Genomic DNA, 6,539 nt, shown 5'->3' with positions numbered 1-6,539 from the left:
AGTTCAACGATTTGACCTTTGAAAACTCTACCAAACTCCTCCGACAATTTTGGGTCTATGCACTTGAAATTTTAGATATAGGTTCCTTGGGCAGGGATCTAACTTAATAACTTGATTTGAGTCCCAAACAATAAATGTTAAGGCGTCATAATAGGGGTCAAAGTTAAAAAAATTAACCGCTTTTTTTTTTTTTTTGCTCAACATACGCCTCCAAACACCCGGGCAATGCCAGACGGAAATGCTAGTATATATATAAAAGTGAACGTGTTTGTTTTTTTGTTTTTTTTATTTTACTCTTGTTAGTTTGAAGAGATCAAGGGGCTCCTTCCTGGGGCTAACACTTGATTCTATTATAGTTTAAATTTATATCCGAGGGCTCTTTTAAGAATAGACACTGTTCCCTTTATGGCTGCTATCTGTATTTCCTTACAGCTTGGTTTTCCAGGGATTGCTTCTAAGTATTTTTGAAGGTTCTTTTTTATTAGGTCAGTTGCTCCTGTCACAACTGGTATAATGTTTATTTCTTTCAGAGACCATGTTGTTTTTAGATAATTTTTTAGGTCCTGATATTTTGTTATCTTTTCCCGTTCTGCTCTATTAAGGCCAAAGTCGTTTGGAACTGTTTGTCTGTGTGTGTGTCTGTGTACATTTCCCTACGCAATAACTCTGTCAATTTTCAGTCTACAGACTCGAAATTTGATATACAGGGTATTGAGATTTGGGAAAATCTTTGTAATCCATTTTCGGCCAGAAATTTGGTTGTTGAGGAGTCAAAGTTCAACGATTTGACCTTTGAGAACTCTACCAAACTCCTCCGGCAATTTTGGGTATAAACAATTGAAATTTTAGATATAGGTTCCTTATGGATTTAACTTAATAACTTGATTTGAGTCCAAAACAATATATGTTAAGGGGTCATAATAGGGGTCAAAGTTTTAAAAAATTTGACCTCTGCGCTCTCTACCAAATTACTCAGACAATTTCTGGTCTAAACATTTGAAATTTTACATAAAGGGTATTCAGCGATAGGGTAAGCTTTTTAATCAGTTTGGGTTGAAAATTTTTAGTTACCAATATATAAATGTATGTATGTTTGCATGTCTGCCTAAAACTTTTGACAGAGGCAACAAATTTTTACAAGATCAGTATCGCTTTGAAGTTCGACCTTTCAGACGACAAATATTGCAAAATTGGCTAAAACATTAATATCTTCACCTTCAACTGGGCACTTTTTTACAGGGAGGGGTCGCTTTTTCGCCAATATTTTCGAAAGTCATCCTCTCCTTTCGATTGTCTAGCCTTAATTTAAACCTACGTCACTTCCGGTTTGGTGGTGGTTGTAACAGCAAAGACATCAGGTTTTTTTTCCCGTTTTTTTTTCCTCCTTTGCAGTACGGGTTTGAACCTGCCTTCCTACTACCAATTTTTTTTTGTTTTGCTCAACATACCCCTCCAAACACCCAGGCAATGCCGGACTGAAATGTTAGTATATATATATAAAAAAAAAATACACTTACAACAAATTAGATACAAAGCCATTCAGAAGTATGAGGAAATGAGTGTTGCGTTGGTCATCCTTTGTCCATTTTACTCATCAATCACCATAATACCACGTTTACTCCAGGAGCCGTCTTACTTCAAATGTCTAAATTTTTATGTTTTATAAAGTTGTTATTGCATAGAAAAGTAGGTAAACATCTGCAATCACAGTCTGTTTGCACGCGTACATGCACAATTTTTTTCATTCTTTATAATATTTTTCTGCTGAAAAAGAATGCTGGAAAAAGAATGTAAGATGTGGTGATCGATGGGGGTAATCAATTCATAATCGGGGTTCATCAACTTATAGGACCAAGGCTGTGTGTTGCTATTTTTATTGAGGTCGGGAGTCACCAATTGTGGGAGTGTATTTATGGGACCGTTAAAGGTAAAATATTTCTCTCTTTGCTATCACTGATAAAATTGTTTCTGAGATGGGTATATTTGCTGATTACACCACACTCTATAACAGGCATGTGGGGAAAACGGATGAGCACATATCTAAGGCAATGGCAGAAACCCTAGAGAAAGACCTTTAATCAGTAGCTGAATGCGAGGGGAAAAAATGGATGGGGATATTCAATGCTACCAAGATTAAGATTGTTTCCTTTAATAATTACAAGAAACCTTATAAACCACAAATAGCTATGGCTAACGATAAATTACCTGAGAATATTTCACTAAAATCTCTCGGCTTAAGGTTCACAGGGAACATGAGTTGGAACAGATACATCAAGGGCATTTCCGTAGCTGCTGCAAGGAAGATGGCCTCTGTCTACCATGCTAGAAAATTACTTATGCGTGAAAGTATCCTGTACATTTACAAGGCCACAATTCGTCCATATATGGAATATTGTTGTCACATTTGGGTTGGTGCATCTGCTACCAGTCTCTCACTCCTGGACAGAGTTTAAAGGAAGTCGCCAACTTAATAGGTCTTCTCTCCAATCGTTGAAATGTTGCATCCCTCTGCCTGTTTTGCAAGTATTTTAATGATAGATGCTCCAACGAACTACAAGTCCTTGTACCCTCTAGACGTAAATACCCCCCCCCCTGACAAACCCGATAAGCAGCAAAATCCGACCCATATGCAGTAGAGATCTCCAGATGTCAGAAAGTCTTTTACTCTAATAATTTCTTCCCCAGAACTGCTAGACTTTGGAATTCCCTTCTGGGTTCCTGCTTCCCCGACTGTACTGACATGCAGAAGTTCAAGTATAATTTAAGCAGACATCTTGCTGAGAAATTCCCTATATAGTATCCCTGCAATTATGTCCCAAATAGTAGCCCCTACATCAAAGTGGCACTGTTCCTTGTCTGGGGTGAAAATACAATAAAAATTTTTTTTAATGGGATCGCCGATTAATAAAAAGGTCTCACCAATCCACATCCTTGCATTAAGAAATAAAGATAAAATTCAATAAGAACAAGAAAATAATGACGCTTGACAAAAAACACAAAATCGCAATATTAACATGCAAATAAACAACATTTATTTGCGTGTTAATTATATTAATTTAAATTGTTCTAACATAAGTGTTTTCTTGTGTGGAATGTTCATAATGAAGGATTAGTGAAGTGAGGATTTTGCGAAAATACACAAGGCTTGAAATTACTGATTTTTGTATGATAAGTGTGCCACATGCGGGCTTTAAGTCCATATAGCTATTTTTGCAAAAACAGTTCATAAATCATATAAGCAAATTCGTGTGTGTGTATGCATTCATATCATAAGAAACGTAGTTCAAAATAACATTGTTTAAAAGGAGATTTAAATCCTTGCTTGATGTAGTAATTTTCCATGCTGAATATTAAAGTTCATGCCTGTTACGCGTAAAATCATGACGGGCGTTTTAACGTTTCCTGTGGACAGAATTTCCTCGAAATGTGTTGAACTGGAGAAATTGAAGAGAAAAACTGATTTGATTTTGTCAGGCAAATCTTTATATACAGGCTTTCTCGAATGTTCCAGCCTGTTTATTGTATCCATATGTGAGGGAGCGTAACATAGTTCCTTTTGTTTTATGTGTGTAGTGATCGCATCACAACGTCATGTATCTATGGGTTCTTCATACACGTGGGGGTATCAAAGCAGTAATTGCTGTTAAATGTTCCTCCTGGGCATTTATTCCGGCCGGGCACGGTGGTTGCTACAAGAAAATTTTTTCTACTCTTTTTTTACTACTTTTTCGGTTTTAGATTTTTTTTTTTTATAGTATTTATTAAAACTAAATAAAACAAGCCACGCTCTTCATTAATCTAAACATTAACACTAAATCTGGAGAGACAAATAAAAAAAAAACGAAAAAAATGTAAATTATACTAGTTCTGAAAATTTTTTTCTTTTGTTTTTCAACCTGAATTAGGGTTAATGCTGGCGTTAATGAAAGTTAAGCTTTTTGAGAAACATAACAAAGAATAAACATATTGAAAATACAAAGACTTTTTTTATTCAAAATTAGTATATTTTAGATATTTTTCACATTACCATTACTAAAACAAAACAAAATATGCCTTTCATTAATCTCAACATTAAGTCTGAGGTGGCAAAATAAAATAAATTTTTAAAAAAGTATATAAATTATATTAGCTCTGAAAAAAAAAGAATTTTCTTTTTTTCCCCACTGTAAAATTAGAGATAGTGTTAGGAGTCCCACAGAAGAGACGTTGCGAGCCTCTCTTTGTTTTATCGTTATTTCCATGGCAGGTGCTCGTCTGAGCTCCAATCCCTCGTCCCCCCCCTCGCCAATCTTTCACGAGAAACACCGTCTGGCTGCAACTACTGTCAATAATTTTCCCCACTATTTATCTGTGCCTAAATCCAAACGTAGATTCCATGAGCAAAGCTTCTTTCTTAGAACTGCACGCCAGTGGAACTCTCTGCCGCTTGCCTGTTTTCCACCTGATTACAACTTGGACGTCTTCAAGTCCAACATAAACAAACTCCTGACAAACCGCCCCCTTAAGTAAGACACTCTATCACCCCCCCCCAATACTAATGATTACTACAATACTATCTCATTGATTACTGTACACACAATAACCTTATCCCTGAGTGGCCTTCGGGCTGGGATAAGTGGTGACCCCCATGTGAAAAAAAAAAAGAAAAAAAAAAAAAGAAGTTTATGCTTTTTGGGTGAGAAAAATGTTTAAAAAAAACACAACAGAAAAAAGAAACAAGGAAATAAATGAAGAAAACGGTGTACATGTCACAGTCGCAAATCACTGCTAATCAGCAGAAATAGACACGAAAATTGACTCTCCCAAAAATATACCACGAGTTCTAAAAATAGCAAGGACCGTTTTCAAACAACAAAGAGAAAACACAAAAACTTCATCTTTCACAAACTAAACAAAAACAAAGGACTATTATTTCAAACCCAGATTAAAATAAATACAGTTAATAAACACCGAAGGCACTTTTAACTGTAAGTGGTGTGAAATTAATTATATTCAGTCATTGTTTAGCGACACCATCACTAATAGTAGACCCTGAATCATAAACAGCTAGTGGCTTTCACAACAAATATTCAAGGGATTTTTATCCTGGATCCCCAATGACTGAGTCCGTGTTGATTTTGTGGTGGGAGTTTAGTTCTGTGAAGTTCTAGGAAGTCCACCCTCCCAGGCTTTCCTTCTCTCTTTGAGGAAAGATTAGTTTATTGCTAATTGCTTGACGCGCCCTCACAGGGGAATGCCGACGGGGCTCCTCAGGTACTTTTTGTAGGTCAGAGTGCCCCTCCTCGTGGGCACTGACTTTTCAATCCTACTTTCTGACCCTAGTGTCTAAGTTCTTGCAGTGGGAGTGAACTAAATAACTTCAGTTCAGCTCTGGAGCTAGGAACACTCTCATATTGGCTTGACTCTCATCAAGTCAGCAGACCCAGTCACCATAAGGACCAGGGGCAGGAGCAGCAGTACACAAACTGCCCTTTTCAAGGCTACTTAACAAACTAATTATGCAAGTCATAAACTATGTGTGTGATACACATTCTACTCTCTACTACTGCCTGCCTCCTGGAACTCCTCCTTACAACGTACCACACCAGTTTCTGCAGCTCCAGCTTACTCCTGCAGATCCAGCTTACTCCTACAGTGTCTCCAGATCACTCCCGCATTTTCAGCCACCTACTACCTGCTCAAGTGCCACTGACGTCCAGCTACTTATTCCAGTGCTCACATGTCCAACTACCCATACCCAGCATCCATTGACATCCAGCTACCTACTATGTCCACTAACATCCAGCTGTCCGTACCAGTGCCCATTGACGTCAGGCTACCTGCTCCAGTGGCTACTAACGTCCAGCTACTTGCTTCAATGCCTCCTGACATCTGGCTACCTACTCCACTGCTCACTGATGTCTGGTTACTCATTTCAGTGTCCACTGACATCTGGCTAACTGTTCCAGTGCCCACTGATGTCCAGTTACCTGCTCCAGCTACCTGTACCACTGCCCACTGACGTCCAGCTACCAGTTCCTACCTCAAGGACCTAAACACCTCAACTTTGTAAGACGCCTGTTCTCACTCTAGTTGATCTCAAATTCATTTGCTGTACATTTTTACCTTTTTCTTAGTAAAAATAAAACATGATACATGTCATCTTTAACTGTGCCATTTGTGTTTGTCATCTTTTTTTGCTATTGCTGTTACCTCTTTGCCTTGTGTCTACTTTATTAGTCGATTGGTACCTTCACACTGCCTCTCGCCCCTTTGCAACAGACACACAGAGGGGTCATAAGCCATGATTCTAGATTTGTACTTAAAAGTTCCAGTTATAATTAGAGAATAAAGAAATATTTTTCATTTGAGATTAAAAAATAAATAAAACATTTGTGGAAAAGATTTTGTAAATGAATGTCTACATTTTTTATGTGTATGTGACAGAAAAATCCTATTATATTTGTTGCCATATGAGGAGAAAGTTAGACACAAGGTCAGTTTTTAATGTGGCTAATCAAGTTAATTTGTGCTGTCCCATTATTTTGTGATTTACGTAA

The sequence above is a fragment of the Euprymna scolopes genome, chromosome 2 (genome assembly GCF_053919585.1).
Source record: "Euprymna scolopes isolate OS-2025 chromosome 2, ASM5391958v1, whole genome shotgun sequence".
Taxonomy (NCBI): domain Eukaryota; kingdom Metazoa; phylum Mollusca; class Cephalopoda; order Sepiida; family Sepiolidae; genus Euprymna; species Euprymna scolopes.
The sequence above is the reverse complement of the archived record's forward strand: the minus strand, read 5'-3'. Positions refer to the sequence as shown.